Source organism: Triturus cristatus, chromosome 3_1 (genome assembly GCF_964204655.1).
Source record: "Triturus cristatus chromosome 3_1, aTriCri1.1, whole genome shotgun sequence".
Taxonomy (NCBI): domain Eukaryota; kingdom Metazoa; phylum Chordata; class Amphibia; order Caudata; family Salamandridae; genus Triturus; species Triturus cristatus.
The window spans coordinates 331,470,654-331,497,034 of record NC_140583.1 but is presented as its reverse complement, the minus strand read 5'-3'; the positions used below and the strand labels follow the sequence as shown (position 1 = coordinate 331,497,034).

General features: G+C 44.8%; 1 protein-coding gene across 4 annotated transcripts in view; it reads left to right on the top strand.

Moving 5' to 3' along the window:
- Positions 1–26,381, top strand: part of LOC146860205 (uncharacterized) — a 515,433-nt gene that overhangs the window by 31,069 nt on the left and 457,983 nt on the right. The window contains exon 1 of one of the 4 annotated variants that reach the window (XM_085644049.1): positions 11,058–11,077. The exons of the other annotated variants lie outside the window; for them this stretch is intronic. The gene's annotated coding sequence lies outside the window, so the exon portion shown is untranslated. Of the gene's footprint in view, positions 1–11,057; positions 11,078–26,381 lie in introns of those variants that run through there. 4 annotated transcript variants of the gene reach the window in all.

The window sequence follows — 26,381 nt, the reverse complement described above, 5'->3', positions numbered from 1 at the left end:
CCAACTTCCCTAATCAAAGTTGGCGAGCGAAAAAACAAGAGAAGCAGCAACAGAAACAGATTTCTCATCCTGCCTCACCAGTTCAGTCGTACAGTGAACGCACTTATGATTTGCGCGATCGTACTCGTATTAAGTCACCTGATAGGTTTCAGGTTTCTGAACAACGCTCTCCTCGTTCTTCACAGGAAACATCGACTTCGCACTCTGGTGGTGGTGGAGAGCGTGGAAGAGGACGGGGCACTCAAGGTCGAGAACAGCCCCGCCAGACTGACGGTAAAGGCAAGCAAGAAGACGCTGCCAGACCACGTCCACCGTTTCAGAAAAAGAAAGTTGCTGCTATTTCAGCGAGATATGCCTCAGATGGTCAGGACACAGCTTCGGAACCTGACATGGGCACTAACGCTGCTAGACAGCGCGGCGGAAGTTACAGTAGTGCGGGAAGCATTGCGTCCATTTCTGGAGGCGACAGCAACTGACATATATTTGACAGTTGAAACTGCTGATACTCGCGTAGCCCCCCCAGAAAGATTATTTGAAATAGTCCTTCATATTGAGGGTGACATACAACGCAAAATTAAAGTGGTTTTTTGGGATAATCTTACCACCACATATGATATTCTTTTGGCGGAGAAAGATTGGCCTCCGGCTTTAATTTTGGACGCCCCTAGGGGAGAGGAAGTTATACTTCCTTCCTTTGGACACGCAGTGCCCACGGAGGAGTCTACTAGGTTGGCCGGGGAGTGGGCGCAGGTGCTTGCGCCTGCGTTATATCGTAATCAGGTTGGCTGGGATAAATGTTCTCCCAATCACGAGATTCCATTGCGATCCGATCCCCAGCCTCAACCCCAATATCCCATGCGTCGCGAGGCTAGACCTCACGTCGCGTCAATCCTTCAACAATTAGAATATCAAGGAGTGATTGAGACATGTGTGTCACCCATGAATAATCCTTTATTCACTGTAACGAAGCCTGACGGGTCGTACCGCCTAGTTTTGGATTACCGGCATTTAAACTCCCATTGCTGGACGTGTGCGGTACAAAATACTCCTAGTTCGGCTCTCGTAGATAGTCTTGTGAGAAAACGTTTCAAAACTACGCTTGACTTATCCAATGGCTTTTACTGCCATAATCTGGCCCCTCTTAGTTATGAGTGGACAGCATTCACCTCGGGTGGCAAACAAAAATTGTTCAAGAGGCTCCCGATGGGCTATAAGAACAGCCCTGGAGTTTTTGCCACTCGTGTGGTCTCTCTCTTAGAGATGGTAGACCCGGAAGCATACTCGTATGTCGATGACATCTATCTGACAGACGACGAGTTGCTTCCACACCTTGCTGGTGTGGATAACATAGTGACTATGTTTGCAGACTTCGGTTACAAGTTTAACTTTAAGAAGTCGCACATAGCTGAATTTACAGTGTTGTTCTTGGGGTACGAACTCAATAATGAAGGTCGAGGCTTTGCACCGCAGTTCCTTGAGAAATGCGCAAACCTTCGTATCCCTACGACACTGAAAAAACTACAATCCTTGCTGGGTTTTCTGAATTTCGGTCGATCCTACATTCCTGATTATGCCCAGCGTATCAAGACACTTTATGCCTTGATACAACCAACTTATACCAGATCTTGCTGGCTGCCAGAGCACTCGTTGGCATTATATACTTTGCAAACTGATCTTCTTACAGCTAAATATCTAAAAACTCATGACAACCACACCAACCTGGTCATTAGAATTGTTCCAGGCGCGGAAGGTTTCACGTACTTAACGTTCAATGAGGGTGACACAGTCCCCATTGCTTACAAATCTCATCTATACACTTCGGCTGAGCTGCGATTTTCCACTGTTGAAAAAGTCTTGACAGCAGTTCAGATGGCGATCCTGAAAGAACGAGCGCTATCACAAGGAAAACGCATGCTGGTGGTAACACCGTTTCCTGCTCTTGAAGCAGTCAATAAGGCTAGTGTACCAAATTCTAAGGCTTTGCACCCAAGATGGATACAATGGGCGACCTCCTTAGCTTCGCCCGACGTCGAATACATCTTTGACGCGGCGTTGCAGACTCAGGAGAGTTTGGAGTATGAATTTGTTCATCCTGCTCCGCAGTCATTGCGCCCCATCGAGGAATACCATTGTGTCATATACACTGACGGGTCGGCGCAACCCACAACTGCAACTTATTCAGCGGCTTGCGCAATTGTAGTCGGTACTTTCGTGAATGGAGAGTTCAAATCTGATGCAGTGCATACGCAGTCATTGGGTGATTGTACCGCGCAACTGGCGGAGCTTCGTGCTCTGGTGCTTGCACTTGAGTTTGCTGATCACAGAGTCACTACTCTTATAGTGAGTGACTCTTACTATTGTGTTCAATCTAACAACGACAATATACTTTTTTGGATTATGAATGGTTTTCGTGATTCCAAAGGTTGCTCAGTAAAGCATAAAACAATTTGGGCTCGAGTGTCGGAACTCAAAGGGAGTCTGCCACTTGTGGATGTAATTCACACTCTTGGTCACCAACGAGATGGTGTCCATGCTGTCGGTAACAGTTTGGCTGACGAGGCAGCTAAAACAGCAGTGGCGACATATTTAGTAGCAGCAGTTACAAGATCAAAATCTAAGATAGATGCAGACATCTTAGCAGCTATAGCTGCTTCTGAGACAGGGACAAACTTCCCTAGAGGTTTCCCTTCTCGATACCATGATCACTTAAGTCCTGATAACGTCCCATTAGTAAGGATTAACGACGTTGGTGATAGATTGATTCCCAACGCGGACTGCCGACCAAATCTGATAACAGCTGCCCACGAAGGTGTTGCGTCTGCGCATGCTGGAGTGTCAGCAACTGTCTCTCTTTTGCAGCAACGTTACTGGTGGTACGGTTTGCTGCATTTGATGCTGAAGATCTGTATTTAAATACTGCAAACTATGATGAGCAGTTTTGTTTTCAACATTATGGCACACATTTCCTACACAGAGCAAATACATTTAGAAATTTTGTTAATTTCACACAATGGGAACATTGTCCTGTCCCTATGCCCGGCAGCTCTGCCACTTTATTGAAAAAATTCACATACTTTTCGGATTTTAGTGTGTCAACCCCTGAGTCTTTTTATTGTAAGGTAGCGGTAGAACCCACTTCTAAGGTCAGACTGACACACACAAAATTATTATATTCCAAATCCTTTATGGAGGAATTGGCTATTGGAGGTTATGACGTATGAAAAGCTACTGTCGATCTTAAATCGGTTTGGGGAACTAAACCATGGCCGGTACAGGGAACAGAAGCTTTGCATCATGCCTGTCTTATCCCAAACCATATTTTATTTTTAAATTCATCTATTTTTCAGACCACCTGTTTTGGATTGGCTATATCTAAAAAATTAATTACCCCCTCGATCCCTGATCTGGGTGCTTATCCTGGTTGGGAAAATCACTCAGATCTGTCCCTTACTATGTTGCAGTCGCTTGTTTGCAATGCAACCTTCAATATTTCAACATTGAATCCTGAGGGTTGGTTGATATGGCAAACAAGCTCAGATTCCTGTCAACGTCGGTTTCTGGATTTGGCTCCAGGATATACACAACTTAGGGTTGACCCTCGTTTTACATCTTCACACACAGTGACTACCTACTCTGTAGGTAAATTATGTCAGTCATGGCTGCAACATTCCACGTTAACTTCAGTTAAGCTTCATTTATCACGCTTAAATGACAAAATAGATTTAAATGATTTTATTAAGGGTCCTGCAAATGGCAGGTCTAAACGATGGGCTTATGCTATTTACAATGAAATCTGGAAATTGTCGCAAATTGAAGCTGCTTCTAGATTACGTGCTATTGACCAGGCCAATATGGAAAAAGTATTGGCTGTGATAGATAATAGTATTAATACGTTGTCTTCTAGAATTTATACATTAGATAATATTGTTTCTTCTGTCGTAGACATTGTGCAAGATGATGTATCTGTGTTGTATCATGGTCAAAATCAGTTGCGTTCAATTATGCAGTTTGCATGGACATTGCAAACGTTAAAGGCAGGGAAAGTCCCTTGGGATTACATGAATATTTCATCATTGTTCCTTCCGTTTAATTTGACTGAAAAACAGCAGTTCATGTCCATGAAAGATGCAATTTATGCATTGCTGCACATTGAAAAATTAGAACCTTTACCTTGTTTGCAGACATATAAAATTACATTGCGCTTGCAATATACACGCTCCTAATTTAGCTTGTGTCCTAAAGGGGATTCCAATGCCAGTTATAACGTCTTCTTTTAAGCTGCTTGCCAACTGTAGTTATTTGCTTTTAGATAGTGAAGCTTGCTGTGGGATGCTAGTGGGTATTCCTTACATAGTGACTGTTTCACAAAAAGTAGTTTGCTGTAATAACGTCCTTTTCCCGCCCCCGCAAGGCCGACTCGATATATCCATCTGGCCAGCGATTCCAACCTTGAACGCAGAGTTCAATAGGATGAGCAGAATAAGGGCTCTTTTGTCTAAAAAAGAGGTTGCGTTGACTTCATCCCGTGAAACATTTCTTCTTAATGTTGCGAACACACGCACTGAGGTACAAGCACTTTTAAATACCGACCTCCCCCTCCATTTTGGAACCTTGATTCAAACTATCTTTAATGCTTCGTCTACGACTGGCCTTGTTCAGTTTTTTTAAAATTGTGGGCTCCGGCCTCGTGACATCTTTCCAGACTGTTTTTGGTGTGATCCCCGCATTTTTACATTCTATTTTTTCGAGTGTCTTCGGAGGTTTCCCCTTGCTCCTCGCTTTGGCGGCTGGGATCCTCTTGTTGATTTGCGCACTTCTATATGGCTGCACACCGGGAGTTACAAGATAGAATGCTGCGCTTGCTCCATCTTCGTAGCCGGATGCTTGATTTCTACGGCACCTTACCACTAGCTGTGTTAAGCGTCAAGTATGGATTGTCTTTCCGGTTTCCCTTTTTTACATGTGTGCAACCTGTCTTTCATTGCCTAGATTGTCCCTTCCAATGGGCTCTGGACTTGTGCCTGTCAAACTTGGCGTCACCTGACCCGGATTCTGATGAACTAATGTGTCCCTTAGTGGCTCATGAATTCGACTGTTCTGGTGTCGGGTTTATGGCTTTGGGTGCTGCACACGGAGTCCTTGGAAACTCGGATATCGGAGAGGCAGCTATTGATTTCCTTGAAAGGAGTTATATCGAGGATGCTGACAGCTGTCCTATCATGGTGCTGGATGCTCCGATAATTGATGAACATGTGTGTTCCTTTCCCTTGCTCAACTGGATGGCAGATACTTTTGCGGAACGCTCCAATGATTTCCTCTTGGAAGCAGTCGCAACTTTACGGTGCATATACCTTCATGGATTGACTGATTGACATTGTCAATACAGCTTGCATCCAGAATTGTTAATTTTCTATGAAAATTTTGCTTATTTTTTAGCACATCATTTTTCATTTTCTAAACGAACATTTTTTTTATTCTCGGACTTTACACTTACCTTATATGCCCTTGGTTCCGCTCTAAATCACTTGAACTCTGCGTTCTTGTTAAGTGTATCCCTATTGGTTAGTGCTCCGATCATGGGGGGGTGTGAGATGGATTAAGCCACGCCCTATTTACAACACTAATTAGGATAACCGAGATCATGGTTAACAAGCAAGCTTGTCGTTTCTGCTGCGCTGCACACAAACACTGTTGTTATGTGTTATTCATTTTAGAAATGCTGACTCGACTTTGCCTTACAGGATAACGAACTGTTGTTGCACATTCTTAACTGTGAAATGTGCCCTTGGTCTGTACATCATGCAAAGAACGCGTCTGGGTCACTAGAAGGTACAGAGTGTTGTATTTAGATTGATCGTACCACTTGTTAGACATATCATGCATACAGCTGCCAATATTTGAAGGACAAGCGTCTTTAATATTGCAGAACAGTTTGGTTTTACATTCATTCGAACAAGAAGAGCTGATGCATGCTGAGAGAGCTGATCCTTTGATGTGATTCTACTAAGCTGATCTATACGGTATGGGGTCCCCCCTGTTAGCCTAAGAGACCTTCTAATAGTCTAATAATAATAATGTATTAGATTATAGTGAAAGGAGTGTGGCCGTATACCACTGTCATTAATAGTATGATTGCTCCTTTCATTCTATATGGTATTGTAATAATGCTCATGATTCTGATCTGTACTGTTAGTCTGCTAGTGTTAGCCAAAGTACTGCATCTTAGGACGCGAGGTTTATAAAATAAACTCTTTAAACTTTACCGTGTCTGTATTATTATGTTGTGGACTAATAAATAAGTACGAACAGGTATTTCGGATTCCCACCACTCCTGAGAAATATCTAAGTCGCTTGTTCTGGTTTGTCTATACATTGGGACCACCTAGCTAGATCTAGGTTAACGAATGAGATACTAAGCTAGTCGGATAAGGGGTTCTGGGTTCTGAGGGGAGTTTTCTGGTACACTACAATTCTCTGAGGTCCTGGTCTCCTGCGCATAGTTCTGTGCAAAAGCAGAATCCCTGCAACACCAGGTCTCTTTATAGAAATAAGAAAGTTTCTTGAGCGTTGGTCACTTATAGCCAACAAATGCTCAAGAGATCTTATGATCCTGATAATTGAGACAGCCAGAGAGGTGGTTGAAGTGCTTATGAAGGAAATTGCTGAGTTAGAGGATACGATGAAGAAAAATAACCCAGTGGAAGATGCTAAACGGAGGCTCGATGATATTAATACCGAATTGAGCTCTTTTAGTGATTATCTTATTAAGAAAAAGACAGAAAAACTTCGTAAGGACATAAGATATTTTTCTGAGGAGAGAGTCTATCCCTATTTAGGAGCACAATATTACAACGGCTCTAGAGACTATACCAACCAGCCTGATCATCAATATTGGTCCAGCAAGAGAATTCTAACTTTTTCGGACACGTCAGGATCGGAAGGGGAAGAAGGCTATAGTTTGTTTGATATCTACAGCAATAGAAGAGGTGCCTTTGAGGGACAAAGAAGAAACTCCCGTTTTTTAGGCAACCGACGGGGCAATATGAGAGGGAGATACAGAACACAGGAGAGGGGACGGTACCAACAAACAGAAAACAACCCCCCACAATTCCTCCAAACCAGACGGAACCAGTATTGGAGAGAATAGACCCCTCATCCCAGGTTGAACCTATCCCTATTTTCAACCTTTCTAAGATCAGGTTGGACATACATACTGAGGATCTCCTTGTGAGAGGTCTTTCATTTATACCTAGCACTGGTCTTAATCAGTTTGAATTAAATCAAGACCTACAATCCTTTTTCCGGAAAGTTCGCCTCAATAGATTTTTTGAAAATCGGGATTTACGAGAGACAGAGAATAAATCTGGACTGAAACCTAAATCCATTTTTTCTCCAAGTCTAGATGAGGTTGGCCCCGAGGTAGGGATTTTTGAAAAAGTTGTTAATACTAAAATTAAGAAAATGATGCAATTTGTACCTAAACCTCCCTATGATCTGACCTATGACGAATATAAAGCCATGAAATCGCTTGCTAATAATAAGGAAATAACGATTAAACCTAGTGATAAGGGCGGTGGTATCGTTATAATGGACTGTGACCAATATAAAGCTGAAATCTATAACATGCTTAATGTCCCGGAAAACTATACTAGGGTCATGTATTATCCTGATCAGAGAATTAACATCTTGACATCACCAGAAGAGCATTGGATACTGGGAGTATCTGTACTCAAGAATTTGAATATCTGAATAAAGAACATTATCAGATCCCTACTCTTTACGGTCTCCCCCAAAATACACAAAAACTTGGATAGGCCTCCTTTTAGACCTATAGTCTCCACCATTGGTTCACTCACCGAACCTCTTTCTAAATTTGTTGATGTGTTTCTGGCCCCATTAGTCAGCAACTTGCCAGCATTTGTGAGGGACACGGGAGACCTTATTACTAAAATCGAGGGCATTGAATTCAACCCTGTTACGGACATCCTGGTCTCAATGGACATTGAGGCGCTATATTCTAATACACCCCTGATTGGGGCTTTGGAAGCCGTCAGAAGTGTTCTAACTGAAAGTATGAACAATTTGGACAATCTTTTCATTCTTGAGTGCCTGGCCATTTTTCTAAATGAAAATTATTTTGAATTCGATCGAGTTGTATACAAACAGACACTGGGAATCAGTATGGGAGCCGCTTGTGCTCCAAATGTGGCTAACCTGTATATGGGGGTTTTTGAGAAGAGGTTTATCTATAATGAGGTAGCACCCTTTTCTGAGAACATCACCCACTACTATAGGTTTATTGATGACATCTTTTTTTATTTGGAGAGGGATGGAGGAACAACTCTCCGAATTTATTCTTTGGGTCAATCTTTGTGATCCACATTTGAAATTCACCTCTAAAACTAGCAAAGAAAAAATTGAGTTCCTGGATATTTGGATAGAGGCCATTGAAGAGCATATTGAAGTATCATTATATACTAAACCTACGGCCCGCAATACCCTTCTTCAATACCATAGCTTCCACCCGCGTAGTCAAAAAGACAGCATCCCTTTCAGTCAGTTCCAGCGTCTCCGCAGGAACTGTACTTGTTTACAATCCTTTGAAGATCATGCAGAGACCCTTAAAAGTAAGTTGCGGAATAGAGGGTACCCTAACAGAATAATTCAGGAGTCGTACAAAAGGGCCAAATATTACAATCGAGAGACCCTGTTGACCCCTAAGAGCAGAAACATCCAGGAGAAATTGGTTTGTGTTACCAAGCACTCCAATTTCAATAACAAACTTCGCCAAGCGATCAATTCTTCATGGCATATCTTAAATTCGGGTAACCAACAGAAAGACCTGCCTAAACCTATTTTTGCCTTCCGCAGAAATAGAAATCTGAGAAATGTATTGGTTAAATCAATAATGCCAAGTGAAAACCTTTTGGTCCAGCGTTCCATCACAGGCGCCCTACCTATTTTTGGCACACATAAATGTGGCGGATGTCATGCGTGTGCTTTTGTTAAAACTACTCCCACTTTAAAATGGGGGAAAAAGAGTTTTTCTTTTACAGAAATGTCGAACTGCAGGACTACAAATGTGATTTATCTAATCTTGTGCCCTTGTGGCAAAGGCTATGTAGGGGAGACTAGCAGAGAGATGCGTGTTCGTTTCTGCGAACATAAATCTTCCATCAATAACAAACGTGCAGGAGCTCCTCTAGTCAAACACTGGCTTGAGAAACCACATTCTATTAAAGACCTTGAATGGCTGATTTTGGAACGTGTACATATACCCAAAGATCGTAATACTGAAGCTTTGAGAAAGAAAAGAGAAGTGTTCTGGATATTCACTCTTCAGACTTTCGATAACGGACTCAACGAATCCCTTCCCTGTGAAAATGCGATTCTCTAATATTTAGACTGAATATTTACTAGTATATGACTGCCTCGTTTTTCCATCTAAGAACCCTATTACAGTAATTTTTTGATCATACTTTGATACCTTCTCTAGACATGTACTTCCGTTTTTGGTGGTTACCCTCAATTTTAGGAAGCGCCAGGTCCGTGGTTATGTGCAATTCACCGGTTTTGTCCTCGGGTTTTTAATATAATACTATATCCGAATACTGTTTTGGTTTCTTCATACAGTATTTTCGTGTGGATGTATTGCAACTTCTTCGTTATTTTTGCATGTTTGAACATACCTCCGCCTAGGCTACTAATTGCCTTGATACCAGGACTAATATTTATGTTCATTTACCTTTTGTCGGTATCGAGCATTGATACTTTACCCTCTATAATATGGCGGGCATGCTCTATTTTTGACTATCACGATCTTCACCACCTTCTAGAGGAGTCTGGCCGATTCTCATTTGTCCTTTTTTAGTTTTGCGGTTACTTTTCATCTCCCACTCTAAGATGGCGGCCGCCTTTTTACGCCCTACGAGGTAGGCAATCTAATGCCCTCGGAGCTCCATAATTGTTTTCAGGTGATGCTTGTGAGTTTTCTCCTCCCCCTCGATCTTACTCACCGGTATTTAAGCGGTGTCTGACCCAGTGACTCGATAACTCAGCGGTGGTGAGGCTATTCCAGGAGAACCAAGTATACGCGAGTCGATTTCTTCCGATGAAGTAAGTGTTTCAGAGCCCTTTTGCTGTTTCTATTTTTTTTAATTCTATTACCTTAAAGTTAGTTAAGGTTTTATTCTTGACTACCTCTAACTCTATATTCCCCTGCATACTAGTGTTTGTAAGTATAAATTAGGATAAGTACCTCGTGGGTTATTTACAGCATACGTTTTGAGTGCTGAACTGTGACTCAGATTCTATATAGCGTATAAGGGGTTTCTGGCTATGAGTCCTGATTTGAAAAACAAGGTGGGCCATAGCTGTTATTTCTACCCTCATACTTTGTCGTAGCTACATACATCTTGCATAAACAAAATTCATTGTTCGTCTTCTTATCGAATCTGTTTCCTTTTCCCTGATATGCTTCGCATTATGTGTGAGTTGCCCATTTTTATAATTTGTGGGTACGTTGCTGCCACTAGGTCTAATCTAAATCATGCTCTTGTCAGCTATTCTCCCCCTTTTGAAGTTAGGATATAGCCCTTTTCGTCACTATAAGGAGCCCTCTCTCGTTTTCTGTACAGATTCTGTTGAATACAGATTGATTTCTGGCCATGACAGCAAGATTGTTATTGCTTGCTCCGTAAGGATTCTGTTACTGGGAGCATGAGTCCTCACCTTCACTATGATAATACCATTGTACTAAGTAAGTCCTATGTATCTGTTTAAATGTGACCAGACGTTTTTTATTAATCGACCAGTCTGATCGGGCAATACTTCTAACTTTAATTATTGACTAGGGCTTCACAAGCATATTGATGTTTCTTCTTCCTTACAGTCTCTTGAGACATACTGTGGAACAGGAATTAGATTTGGGACATCAAGCCTCTTTATTCTGTACCAGAGTGTACACAATTTTTGGAAATTCGTCTCCTGCTCCCCATCCCTCGTTCAACTCGATCTAGAGACTCAATTTTTGACGATCCAGGATTATATCTGACCTGAAGTTTTTGAGGCCTTACAAGTGTGTATTATGTAAATATATTTTACACTTATCTCCATTCTTCTGTGGGCACACTTGAAGGTGTTTTAATTTTTCTTTATTCTTTTCACCAATGGTTTATGAGGTCTCATTTTTACATTTTTCTGCCTCCACTTTCTATTCTTACTTTTCTATTGTTGTTTGTCCGGTAGCTCTCCTTTTATCTAAGCACTTTTGAAGTCTTCCTAATGTCCTTATTGTGTATTAGCAATTATGCATTTAATAAAAAGATAACCTAGTTATCTCTTTTCCCACAGATAAGACTGACGAGGCATAAAAGTAAACTTATGTTATTCATTTTTGATTTATTTTTGGTTCATCTTATCAAATTGTATTGAGTTTCACCGTTTGTGAAATGCCATCAACGCCCTGAGGAAGGAAGACTCCGAAACGCGCGTCGGCGCATTTGTGTGTTCTTTATGTTTTTGTTTTGTATTGTTTACATATATGTATTTGATTATTGTATATGTTCTTATTGAACTGTTCACTTTTGTATACACAGCACTGATTGTTATTGTCTAAATGTGATTTTGTTATTGTTTATGTATTATTTAATATTTGTACTGCTTCGTCTATTCTAGCCTGATGAATAGCTGGCTATTTGTAATACTTCTGAACAAAAAATGAAATGATTTATTCAAAAAAAAAGAAAAAATTGATCTGCAACTTTATATTTTTATAATAAAAAACAAAAGAATGTTATAGCACACTGTTTCTCTTCTGTGGTTTTGAGAGGTTATCTTCCTAATAGGGGTTCTTCTCTCGTTTTTTGAATTGTGTATTCCCTGCTACTTTACCCTGCTATTCTTGAGTACAGGGACCCTCTGATGTTTTCATTGTCAAATATAAACAGCAGCCTATAATAAATGGGAAACAGGCTTTGGCATTCAGGAACACAGGTGCTAGTGTCACCATGGTGGCAGAGGATCTTGTGGACCCTGAGCAGATCATCCTGGGTGAAATGTACCAGGTGACCAATGCAAGCAATGTCAGGACCAACCATAGTCTGGCAGTTGTGAATTTCTCCTGGGGAGGGGTAACTGGCCTCAAGAAAGTAGTCAATGCAGACCTCCCTGTAGAATGTCTATTGGGCAATGATCTAGAGACTTCAGCCTGGTCTGAAGTAGAGTTATGGACTCATGCTGGGATGTTGGGCATCCCTGCAGAGGTATTTGCTGTGACCAGGTCACAGGCCAAAATGCATCAAACTGAACCAGCTCTGGATCCTGAAACTATGGACCAGATGCTTCCCAAGAAGAGGAGCAGTAGGGTTAAGGCAGTGCCTTCCCCTCTGTCTCAGATCACAGATTCACCTCTTGAGGGAGGAGAAGTGGATCCTGAAGAAGGAACTGCCCTAGAGGGACTTGAGCCTGATCAGGTTGAGTTCTTGGGGGCAGGGGGACCTTCTAGAGAAGATCTGAGTAAGGAGCAACAGTGCTGCTCCTCTCTTGAACCCCTTAGACGGTATGCTGCTGCTGAGGCTGCTGGGAGTGCTAGTGGGTCCCATACATTTTATTGGGATGAGGGGCTCCTATATTCTGAGGGTAGAGATCCAACCCCTGGAGCCACCAGCAGGTTGGTAATACCGCAGAGGTTTAGTGAGTTCCTCTTGACCCTAGCACATGACATCCCTTTAGCAGGTCACTTGGGCCAAAACAAGACCTGGGACAGGCTTGTTCCACATTTTCATTGGCCAGATATGTCCGAGGACACCAAGGAGTTTTGCCGCTCCTGTGTCACTTGCAAAGCTAGTGGCAAGTCAGGTCAGGTGGCACAACAAAGGCCCCCCTGATACCACTACCTGTGGTGGGGGTACCCTTTGAAAGGGTAGGGATTGACATTGTTGGTCCCTTTGACCCTCCAACTGCATCTGGGCACAGATTTATCCTGGTGGTAGTGGTATAATGCACCCAGTTACCCAGAGGCCATTCCCCTGAGGACCACCACAGCCCCTGTGGTGGCAAGAGCCCTCATTGGAGTTTTCCCCAGAGTGGGTTTCCCAAAGGGGGTCATATCTGGCAGACGTACCAACTTCATGTCAGGGTATCTAAAAGCAATGTGGAAGGAGTGTGGTGTAACTTACAAATTCACCACCCCCTATCACCCACAATGCAATGGGTTGGTTGAACGTTTCAACAAAACCCTTAAGGAGATGATTAAAGGACTCCCAGAAAAGCTTTGGCGAAAATGGGACCTTCTTCTTCCCTGCCTTCTGTTTGCATACCGAGAGGTTCCACAGAAGGGGATGGATACAGCTCATTTGAACTTCTGTTTGGGTATCCTGTAAGAGGTCCATTATGTTTGGTGAAGGAGGGCTGGGGGTTACCTCTCAAACCCCCCAAACAGGATGTGATGGACTATGTACTTGGTCTCCGCTCCAGGATGGCCGAATACATGAAGAAGGCAACCAAAAACCTGGAGACCAGCCAAGAACTACAAAAAACTTGGCATGACCAAAAGGCTGAGCTGACTGTGTACCAGCCAGTACAGAAAGTGTGGGTGTTGGAGCCTGTGGCCCCAGCAGCCCTCCAAGACAAATGGAGTGGCCCCCATACAATTGTTGAGCAAAAGGGAGAAGTCACCTATCTGGTGAATCTTGGAACTCCCAGGAGCCCCCTAAGGGTGCTCCATGTCAACAGATTGAAACCATATGTTGACAGGGCTGACATGGGCTTGCTCATGGCAACTGATGAGGAACAGGAGGAGGAGAGTGACCCTCTCCCTGACCTGCTCTCACAGAACCCTGATGATGGGTCAGTGGATGGTGTTGCTTTGGCCAGCCGCTTCACTGACCATCAGCAAACTGAGTGCAGACAAGTTCTGTAGCAGTACAGACATATGTTTAGCCTGACCCCTAGTCAGACTTCCTGGTACACCCATGAGGTGGACACTGGAGACACTCTGCCTGTCAAGAGTAAAATCTACAGGCAACCTGACCATGTCAGGGACTGTATCAGGACTGAAGTCCAGAAAATGTTGGAGTTAGGTGTGATTGAGCCTTCAGATAGCCCTTGGGCTAGCCCAGTAGTCCTAGTACCCAAACCTCATACCCAGGGTGGTCAGAAAGAAATTAGCTTTTGTGTAGACTACAGAGGCCTCAATGCAGTCACCAGGACTGATGCCTACCCAATTCCAAGGGCAGATGAGCTGATTGATACTTTGGCCTCAGCCAAGTATCTGAGTACATTTGACCTAACAGCTGGCTACTGGCAGATCAGGTTAGCTGATGATGCAAAAGCTAAAACAACATTTTCAACCCCTGGTGGGCACTACCACTTTGTGGTGATGCCCTTTGGATTAAAAATGCACCTGCCACTTTTCAGAGGTTGGTGAAAAAAGGTCTGGAATCTTATTTCTCAGCTTATCTAGATGATATTGCTGTCTTTAGTTCCTCCTGGCAGGATCACCTGGTCCACCTCAGAAATGTTTTGGAGGCCCTGCAGAAAGCAGGCCTCACTATCAAGGCCACGAAGTGCCAGATAGGGCAGAGTCAGGTTGTGTACCTGTGCCACCTTGTAGGTGGAGGCCAGGTTCAGCCTTTACAGAGCAAAATCCAAACCATAATTGAATGGGTTGCTCTAACCTCCCAGCCACAGGTGAGAGCCTTCTTAGGCCTGACTGGGGACTGTAGGAGGTTTGTAAAGTGATATGGATCTATAGTGACCCCCTTGAATGATCTTACCTCAAAGAAAATGCCAAAAAAGGTTCAGTGGACAGCTAGCTGTCAGAAGGCATTTGAAGACCTTAAGCAGGCCATGTGCACTGCCCCCATCTGACAGAGTCCAGACTACACCAAAAAGTTCATTGTCCAAACAGATGCTTCTGTGCTGGGTGTGGGAGCTGTACTGTCTCAACTGAATGATGAAGGTCAAGACCAGTCAGTAGCTTTAATAAGCAGAAGGCTGACCCCTAGAGAGAAACGTTGGTCAGCTATAGAGAGGGAGGCCTTTGCTGTGGTGTGGGCCCTGAAGAAGCTGAGGCCATACTTGTTTGGCACTCACTTCATAGTTCAGATTGACCACAAGCCCCTCCTATGACTCAAACAGATGAAAGGTGAAAACCCAAACTTTTAAGGTGGTCCATTTCCGTACAGGGGATGAACTATACAGTGGAACATAGACCTGGGACCCAACATGCCAATGCAGATGGACTCTCAAGGTATTTCCACTTAGAACACGAAGACTCAACTGGTCAAGGTTAGTTTAGTGTCCCTGCGTTTGGGGGGGGGGGGGTTGTGTAGGAGAGTAGGATCTGCACCTTATGTTGCCCCCACTTTTTTTCTGATGTTGACACTGGTTTCTGGCTTTAGTCTGGCTGGGACCTTGCTAATCAGGGCCCCAGCCTCTCTGTTCTCTCTAAACAACTTGGAGTGCATATTAGATGCATTAGTGATTGGATACTGTGGTACCTTATGAGCCCCTAGTATATGGTACCTTAGGTACCAAGGGCATAGGTACTTCACAGACCTACCAGGGGCTGAAGCATGTATTATGCCACCCCTGGGAAGCAGACTAAATCTGACACCACAGGCCTGCTACTGCAGCCTGGGTGAGGTGGTGCTAGCTCTCCTCACTGAGATATAGGTTCACTATATCTCTCCCTGCACACGCATTTAAACCTATCAATCACCCCTAAGGCAGGCCCTGTCAATCCTGAGGACAGGGTGCTTGGAGGGGGTGCCTCTGCCTGAGCAGGGCCCCTCTGCAGCTCTCAGAGTCTATTCTCTGGGGCTGTTTGTGAATGCGGTCAAACCATATACTCTTAATTGCATTATAACCTCGCGGTTAATGCTAACTTTGGAATGGCTGCATCAAAACATGTTGTGTTTGGTATCAAACGCTTTGGAATCATACCCCCACACCAGTAACTGGTGTGGGAGTATGATTCCACCCTTCTAGAGGGATAGACATGTACCTACTGTGGAAACGCGGTAGAATCCTTACGAGCCCTGGCATCACAAAATGGATGCCACCAGTCACAGACACTGGGCTGCCCTCCTGCTGATGACCGAAACTTGTAGTGGAGGAGGCCCAACAATAGGTATCCTGTCACAGGAAGGTGTGACCACCTCCCAGACAGGGTTTAGTGTATTGGGGCTGGATGGGTGCACTCCTAGAGTGCTTTGAAGTCCTGCACTGGGGGAGCAGTCGGCTCCTCTGTGCATATGCTAGTTAAAACCGGCTCCGGGGCTACCTGCCCCTGCTCTGGAACGAAACTGGACAAAGGGAAGTGGGTGTAGCCACCCACTCCCCTGACCCTCCCATAGGAGGGGTCGTAGATCTAGTCCCTCCCTTTCTTCTAGTATAAGTTAGGAAGCACTTGCCATTGTAAACTAGATATCCCTGGACGACGCTCTGAAGAAGAATCTTGGACCGTCGACGTTCCATTACCTCTGGAAGACTGAAGAATCTCCCTTGGAGTCAAGGAGTGATTCCCCTGCTTGGCAGGCACCAAAACTTTGCATCAATGGTCGCTAACTTTCCCGCTCCCGCCAGAGTCCGAAGTCCCTGCAGCCCAGGAATAGGATTTCCTGACTTCTCCAAGGCCATCGTGAGTCCCCAGCGACGCTGAGGCAAGTGGACCCCACGAGTGATGAGGAACCGCAACCCCTGGGTACCGTGCACTATTTTCGAGTGCAACCCATTCACGACGTTCTACGAACTTGTGCATTGGACCACGTGTGGTCCAACCTCCAGCAGGATTTCCACCGAAGATCAGAGGCCTACCCCATCAGAGTGACCGTGGGCCCCTGTTGAGTGAATCCTCCCGAGGCGTCTTCGTGATCCCTTGCCGGTTGGCTTGTGGGTCCCTAGAAGACTTTTCTACAGTTCCAAAGGGCTCCCCTGGTTGCTCCAGGCCTGCCCTGACTTACCCTCGCTGGGTGAGTCCCTCAGACCTTGCTGGTCTGCACCGCTGACTTTTTACACTTTCCACGAGACTTGCTGTTACCAAGGCTTGTTGGTTCCATTCTGGTCACTGACACTGCAGTAAGCTGCAGACTTCGTGGGACATGCCGAATCCAGCTCCTGATCGTCATCGACGACGCCTCCTGGACCTCGTGGCTGAAGAGTCAAGACACCCGTGATCACCTGAAATCATCCATCGACTGTGAGCATCCAGCTTCCTTGCCCCAGGTGACTGCCAAGTGACTTTGAACACTGTCCCCTCTGCTTTCAGTTCTTCCTTCTTCTGAATCCAGCCTTGGATTCCACCGGACACCTCTTCTGTCTTCACAAGCAGCAAGTCTTCTTTGGCTCCCGTTGAAAACGACGCCGCGAGCCGACACCAAAAGACAGCTATGCACCCGGCTTCCCTGGGTGAGGTAACTCCAGCACTACGGTGCTCCTGTGTGTGTTGGCTCTAGAACTACTCACCCTGTAAGTGACTTGCTTGTAGACTCTCCCGAAGTATCCTAAAACTCTAAAATTCCAACCGTGACTTGCTCAATTGAAGTCAATTGGGATCCGCGGCTGTGTTCTCACACTGCATGCGTCTCCCGTGGGTCCTTTGCTTACCTGCCTTGGGTGGATTAGTGAGGTCCCAGTACTTCTGAAGGCCCTAGGCCTTGTCCCTTCTCAAGTCGTTCTTAAGTCTCTTTTTTAGTATATTGTCTGGTACGCCCCTAGGGCCCCAGCCATATTTGTGCTTAATTTATTGTGAAACGTTGATTTGTGCATATGTTCCTGACTTCTAATCTCATAAAGAGATTAGTAGAGTGTGTCTAGTAATAAATACATATATATTTGATATATATACCTGTGTGGTGTCCTTTCATTTAGTAATTCAGGAGATTATAAGGTAAAACAAGCTGCTTTACATTCCTATAAAGACTTAGCCTGATGGCTGCACTCCACAGCTACCACTAGGATAGCTTTCTTTGAAAGGTTGTCTTAAACCTACTACCATAAGAGTCGAATTGTACTGGTGCAAGGTGTCCACTTTAACTAGTGAACAGCATATACCAGGCCAACTTCTCACAAGCACCTTAAATAAAAAATAAAAAAAGTAAGATAAACTAATCTGTGAGTAATGCATTTCTTTGGTAGGAAAATAAGTGTGAACCACGCATATCGGCTACATGGTGAAGTAGGGTCCTACAGCAGCTACCTCATTAAAAGAGTGGGACATTGTTGTAGAACTGACCTTTAAGAGATGAATACCTGGAAAAGCCCTTGGTCAGTTAGCACCAGCACTGAAGTTTGTCATATGCATATTTAAAGGCCGGTCAGCAAAACACCGAAACCATCAGGTAGCATGTATCTGGGGAGACACACAAAACTAGTTGAAGTGTGGAACTCCAGTTATGAGAATCCTGAGCAAATACCAACAGTGAAGGGACTCTTAACCTGTAGCATTCTTTCAAAGCCCAAAGTCGATTCTCCTGGACAGCAGAGCCGACAGAGGGACGGGTCAGCCAAAGCTGCATGTAACATACTTTCAGCCCCTGGAGACATATTTAAGACGCAGCGTGAGTCGCACCAATTTTTACAGCAACCGCTCAACTGACTGGCCCTCTACTTTTCAGGAAAACCCATTATTTTGGCATGACATCCCCTCTGTGTTCACCACGTGGTGTTTCATTGTGTTAGAGACAACTGTGAGCTGGAAGACTTGCTGTTTTAGAAGAGGTACCTCAGTCTTCAGCAACTTCGTCAGCAACCTTGCGGAGTTTACCTCAGTGGAAACTCCTGTAATAGTCCTTCAAGCGCTGCTCTATGGCTGTGGATGGCCTGCAGGAGGGCCGCTGGAGAAGGCTCTCGGAGTGTTCCTCCAGAGTAAACCTATGTGTTGACTGAAGTACGGTACAGTACTGAGTGATGTTATTGCCCTGCAGGTGTCTCTGAGGTCTGTCCTACCCCATGATGTGGCCAAGAAGGAGACCGGCACAGGAAATCCTCCCAGCGGTAATCATACAGCAGAGCCTGGCCCTCACGGGAGGGCGTCACAACATTGAAGCTCCAGTCCAGGGTTTGCAGGAGGAGGAGGTAGGATAAGTGTGACCAAGGGGACCATATCTGGTCCAGCAAATGCCAAGGGACCATCTGCAAGTCAGAGCGGCTGTGGGTCAGCAGCCACCGAGGTAAGCAGCTAAGGGGCAACAGCCAGAGCCCCCGAGTAGCATCTACGGATCAGGCGCAAAACCTCAGGTCCACCTCCAGGATGTTGATCTCTCCCAGTCACTCCAGGCAGCTCCGAGGGCCACATACAAAGGGGGAGGCTAGTACAACTACACTGCTAATCCCTCTCCATCCCCCTTTACCCCCCCCCCCCCCGGGCACCACAACTGATTGGTCGCAGCCCTCACTGGCCCACCGACATCCAGGTATGTAGCCTCCTCTGCAGTTCCAGACAGCCTTAGGTTACGCCCAAGGTCATTTCCACACCCCCCCCCCCCCCCGGTACCCCGGCTCCCGTAATCCTGAGGGAAGACCAGCTGGGTGAGGGCTCAGACAGGGCTCTGCTTTGCTCCTATGGGTGCAATCAAGGCAATCCTTTCTCTGACCCTTGGGTACCAGGCAGCAGCCACGCCTCTGGCCGAGGCGTGATCTCTTGTGGGCCAGGCCGGAGCCCCAGGTACTAGCAGGAAGTCCAGCACCACGGCTGTTATCAAGCGCTCCCAGCAAAGCAAGGTAGGAGTGTGATCCATGGCTTCACGGCATCCAGCCTGGCTCCCAATGCCAGCTTCAGGCCTACAGGGATGGGCAGCCCGATCAGGGGTCCCAGCACGGCTGTTGCAGGCCGGCAAAAAAAGCTGATATCTGGACGCAAAGGGATTCCAGCCCAGGACTGCAGCCGCTTCCTACCCTAGGCTCTTCCGCACTTCTCATCAGGGGCAGGGGATATCGGGCCGATGCCGTTGTTGGAGGTGCTTCCAAGATTACCGTCACTGCAACTGCGGGCGCCTGCGCTTTAACACCAAAGACCCCCTGCAACAACCAGGGTGTGCGTTGCAACTCAGCCACTGGGTACAAGGTCTCCGCTCATGCCATCACCTGCCCCATTCAAGTGTCTCTGCACTGCCCCTGGCCCTTCAAAGATGGGCATTGGAGCACCTCTAGGCCCGCACTGAGTAGTCTGCTAAGCCCCCAGGAGCTCCCAACCTTTAGAGTTTTGTGCTATATTACCCACAAGGAGCCTTGGACACCCCCCACCCTCCCCCCCCCCCCCCCCCGCGAGACTCCCAAGGGTTAGAAGCACAGCGTAGAGTGCGGATGACACCAACAACATTATGCAGAGGCAGGATCGTTAAGGATAAGGCTACAGGGATGAGCAGCTCCCTAAGGGCTTGTCCTGTCGGCTATCTTCCTTGACCACGCACCTAACTCGGGAACCTTATTAACCAAGATGGGAAAAGGTCTGCATAAAAGTCGCCGAAAAGGGTCAATCCGGTATGGTTTTAATTGAGGAGTGAAAAACGGGATGAATCTTCCAGAGAAGGGGTAATTGCGCGCTAAAGGCCATTTGATACATGATTTGTAGACTCTTAAAAGGGCCATACAATCAGGGATTGTACTACTTCTGGGAGATGTGAGCAGTGAGGATTATAGAGGAAAACCATACCCTGTCCCCGACTTTATAAGTGCGATGGAAATCAGCAAAAGATTTCATTCTGGTTTTCGATTTGACCAGGGCAGACGAGATTTTACGGTTGAAAGACTGTAGTTGCTGTAAAAATCCAGCAGTCTCAGTAACCCATACCGGACTAGGAAGAGCTGAAGGAAAAACCCAAGGGTGAAGACCTTAATGACAGAAAAATGGAGTGGATTTAGTAACACTATGAACACCAGTGTTGCAAGAAAACTCAGCTAAGGGTAGGAAGAAAGGCCAATTACTCTGTGAGGAATTTCAATAACAACGCTGATACTGTTTCAAACCTTAATGTGCATGCTTCGTCTGGCCATTGATCTGAGAGTGGATACTATAGGGGAGTGCCACCTCGATTTGCAAAAAGATTTAAAAAAATGGGAAACAAATTAGGGATCGCGGTCTGATATGATATCATGAGGTGGCACATGCAATTGGAAATTCTTTTGTAAAAATATCGGTCCCATTTCTTTAGCAGAAGGTACTTTCCTTACCGCAGTGAAATGAGCCATTCTAGAAAAGGAGTCAGCTGTGACCAGTATGACGATATTACCGTCAGACTGGGGTAAAGCCGTAATATTGTCTGTGGATAAGGTATGCCATGGTTCTGGAGGGACAGGTAAAGGTTGTAGCAGCCCTGAAGGTTTAGAATGGGAAGTCTTATTTTGGGCACAGACTGGACAGGAACCTACATTTGACTCTGTGTCTTCCCTGAAAGACTGCCCAAGAAAGGAACGAAACATGAGCTCCAGAGTTGATTTGGCACCCATGTGACCTGCAGCTGGTGAGTAATGACACATTTTGAATGCCTCGAGACGGAGTTTCTTTGTGGGAATAAATAATGTTGTTCCTCTAAAGACTAAATAATTTTCTAGCAGTTAGTCCTTGTAGGTAGTCCCACTCCTCTTGAGAGACTTTGAGATTCACAGCTTAGATTTTCTCCAGAAAGGATTGTACGGCTATTATTATTCGTTGGAGAGGGAAACGGTTTTGATCAAAGAGTAATGGAAATTCAGGATATCTACATTGATAGTGCATCTGCTAGAATGTTTTTGCTGCCGATTTATATAGGTTATGTCGAAGTCATAATGGCTAAAGAAGTATGCCTAGCGGGCCTGACGGCTGTTTCTGCACTGAATGTTTCAAAGGCATTAGAGATTTCGATGATCAGTTTGTATTTCAAAAGGTTCTTGAACTCACATTAAGAAATGTCTTCACTCTGTGCAGGCTCTTTTCATGACTAGGTGCTCTCTCTCGGTGACGGAATAATTATTTTCTGTATCAGACAGGATATGGGGCAGATGGAAGATTGGATGCTCAAGACAGTCCTCTTTATGCCACTGCAGAAGCATTACTCTGTAGCTTGGTCTGAGGCACCAGTTTCCAAAATAAACGTTTTAGTGGTGTCTGGATGACGCAAGATTGATGCTTGCGTAAAGTCTCTTTTTAAGCTTAGAAAAGCATTGTTGGCTATATCATCGAGGTGAAAACGGTGTTGAAGCATGCCTTTCGTGAGGATTCTGGTAATTCTGCTGGTTAGTTGGGCAACATTCTCAATAAATTGTCTGTATAAGTTAGCAAACTCTAGGAAACACTGGGTTTATTTTATATTAGATGGAGCTGGCCAATCCAGAAAGGTGGGAATCTTGCACTGATCCATAGAGACTCTCGTACTGTTGATCCAGTATCCTCGGTATTTTATTTCGATTTGGTCAAATTCACATTTCTCCCATTCACAAAACAGTTGGTTCTGACGGAGCCCGAGGAGTACCTGGCTGACATACTGATGATGTAAGAGTGGATCTTTAGAGAATACTAGGATATCATGAATGAATACTACCACATATTGGTTAAGCATGTCTGAAAAAGTATAGTCATGAATCGTTGAAAAACTGCTGGAGCATTGCTCAATCCGAAGAGCATAACTCGATATTCAAGATGACCCATGGGAGTTCTTAAAGTAGTTTTCCACTCATCTCCCTCCTTGATGCATAATAGATTGTAGGCTCTGTGCAGGTATAATTTGGTAAATCTCTTCAAACCTCTGATAGCTTCCAAGTTATCTTTGATCAAAGGTAATGGGTAACAAGCCTTTACGGTAATCTTATTTATTCCCCTATAGTCAATGCAAGGTCTTAATTTGTTTGACCTTTTAGGGACGAAGAACAACATAGCATAATCTGGGGATGAGGACCAGGTTATAATGCTATTCCGCAAATTCTCCAAGTATAGCCTTGGAGTTTCCTTTTCAAGATTCAGAGAGAGAATAAATCCTTCCAAAGGAAACGGTGACTCCATGCTCAGTGCTAATGGCGCAATCAAATTCCTGATGGGATTCCAGAATCCGTTCCCTTGACTTTTTGAATAGATCAGCAAAATCCAGATATTGTTTGGTCACTCCCTGTACAGAGTTGATTATACTGATTCACATTGTAGGGGAGTTGACTAGTTCCTTAGGGGTCCAGCAATCATCCATGAAGTAACAAAATTTAAGACCGAATTGGGAGGATAAAGAAATAGTCCAGGTTTCCAGCTTATATACGGGGTGTGTCGTGTCAAGGAATTCCAAGGAATACTATGTGACGAGATCAAAGGAGATAGTTTCATGATGATTACCAAAGGTAAGAACCAGAAGGAAACTAGAGGTGTTCCATCAACAGTGTGACCTGTTCAGTAGACTCCTTGATGATGCGAGGAATGTACAGACCAATGGCAAAATTGTCATGGAGGACTAATATCTTTTCCTCACCCGCACTCCGGGGCTCTGTGTATCCAAGAAAAAGGGAGGCTTTGTATTTTCCAGACATTTCCACAAAAGGGGTTTGAGGTTGTCCCGTCCGTTCTCCCTTCACTAAGGATGGGACCTGGCATGTTCCAGCAACTTCTGAGGACGCACCGGACAGACTCTGACTAGGTGCACTGGAGAACTGCAGTACATACAAAGCCAGTGTTTGCGTGGGTGATCTTGTTGACCTCTGTAAGAGGTCCACGGGCCATGCCGAACTGCATGTGCTCTTCAGTAGGTGACACGGTGGACTCCTCAAGAGAAACCTATACTTTTCTACTGGTCTATTACTGCCGTAGGTGGGCAAAGAGTAGGTGGGCAAAGGACGAGCTCTACGTCTTTCAGATTGATGTTTACACAATTGATGCTCCATATGTAGGGCCTGAGCCATCAATGTTGAGAGCCTGTCCTCTCGGGCAGAAAGGACAGACTCTTCCTTGATCTCTTCCTTAAGGCCCCTGCAAAAAGAGTAACTAAAGTTTGCGGCACCCATGTAGTTTCTGCTGCTAGCTGGTGAAAATGGGTAATATAGGACAAAATGCTTTGCCCTCCCTGTTGAGTATTGCAGAGGGCCTCTTCAGCCAAGAATTCTAGGTCAGGTCTCTTGAAAATTTGGTTGAACGTCGACAGGAAAGTGGAGTAATTTGACAGTCATGGATCTTCTGTGGCTACTATGAGGGTCGCTCAACCCAGGGCCACACCAGACAAGGCACTAATCAGGTAACCAACATTGGTTCTTCCGTGTGAAACTTCAGCTGGATGGAAGCTGAAGAATTCCATAATGGCGTTCAAAAAATCCTTCAATTTATTAAGTTCTCCAGAGAAGCATGGAATTGCCTGAGATGGTTGGAACATCAGAGGCCAGTGACTGCCACAGAGCCAGGTTCTCGTCTTGCAGTTGTTGCAGCTCCTGCATCTGTTGCTGGATGGTCTGGACTGAGTCCTGGGCTTGGTCATTCTGAACGTCCTGGGGTAGAACTTGAGTCTGATCCATATCTGCAGAGTCCGACACAAAAAGTTGGTTTTGCAAACTGTCACGATACGGATTCCGGAAAATGCTTACAATGGGAACACTGAAAATCCCCACCCTTGGCTGCTCTTGTCTGCCCCCTTCGTGTATCCACAATGCCTCAGACACTAGGAAATGCCCAAGAAATAGTGCCTCCAGGAAGGAGCACCAGAAAGAGAAAAAAACACAAGGGCAAAAAACCTCCAGGTGACATCAAGAATACAGTGGTGAAAAAACTGTGCAATAGAACGGAGCAGGAAACAAGAAACTGGAGAAAAAGCTGGAAGCACTGGAACCAAACTCTCCAGGAAGAAACGGAAACCTCTAAACATGACTCAGGAGCGAGGGAACACATCTACTAGTACCAAGCGTTTTGACGCAAACAAGATGGGCAGGCTACCTTAGATACCCTGGAAAACAGTAAATTGCATTAAAAAAATGTGAGTTGCCATGTTAGATTGGGAAAAAACTAGTGGGTAAAGTAAGCAGGGCAGGCATCTTGGATTGCGCTGAATCTGTCTTGTATAGGGAATTCTGGGACCTAGAATTCGCCAGCAAATTAGGATCTGCTAATTGCTGCCCCTTACCCCCCCCAAGCACGGCACCCCCAGAAAGAATAATGGGAGCGTGGGATGTTTTAGCAGCGGGTCGCCCGCCTACAGGTACGTTTAGGCAGAAAACGAAGCAGCCCACCGGCCTCTCCCCACTCTGAATCAAACTGGCGCAGCTATGTGTGCAGCCTGCCCGAGATGGTCTTGGGAAGCCGCATCTGGTAGGACGCCAGTGGCATGATGTCTGGGGGTTAGAGTGGGGAGGAGTGAAAGGGACTGTGTTGAGCTTACAAGATCGAAGAAAGAAATAATGTGAAATTATATTTAAAGGGGTCAATGGGAGGAATGGGGTGAGAGAAGGTGTTGAAAACAAGAGAAGGGGTCAGTGATTCACATTTTTTGCAAGTTTGTTTAACAAATAAAGGCACAACATTTGAGTATGGTCTTGTTTCTTTTGGTCTTTGAGCAAACACTTGACTGAAGTGTTGTTCTTCAGTTGGCTCATTAAAGCTCTGAGTATCCTGATACCCAAGAATACACCTACCTCGTCCACGCACGAAAAAGGACCTGTTGAAATAACAAAAACGTAAAAAAGAACTAGATGCTACATAATTACACTGGAGAAATACAACATTGACACTTATAAAATACGCCTCCACTGTTCTAAGTTGCCATTTCCAACAGCCCTCCCAATATATCTGTACTCACTGAGAAAGAGAGTGTTTCCTTAGACCTTTTTATATAGCTCAGAGAGATCTTAAATTTCCTCGGGGATATGTTTTAGAACTTTATTTTATAGTTGCTCTTACTTTCTTACCGAAAGGTGTGACCAGTTCATACGATCAAAACACCTTAATAAAAATGTATCATGTTTTTGTTTACCTTATCCACCTTTACATGTAACCAACCAGCACTCCCAGATATATATTCCTGGCTATTATATTTTATGTTATATATGTTTGTTTTGCTCAGGTTCTGCCATTAATATGGCCTCATAGTGGTCTCTTCATAAGATTTTTTGTGTGTGTCTGGTGTACTCTGTTGGATGTTTCTGCGTGATATATCTTGTGGACAGTGCTGATGGGAGCAATGTGTAATCCGACTATGTTGCTTAGCTTGTTTCTATATGTGATGCTCTGGCTAATGTGAACCTTTGGGTGTGTATGTTTCAGTTTTGTTACATCGTTCTTACCTAACCAGAAGGACTACTTAAGTCTGTGTTAGTTTACACAATATAAATTGCCCAGTATGCCATTGCCAGTAATCTAGATGGTTTCGTTAGAAGAACATATACTTTAATTGTTTACTTCATGTACTGTTGCCTCAGTCCACTAGTTTATATAACACTCCTTAGCA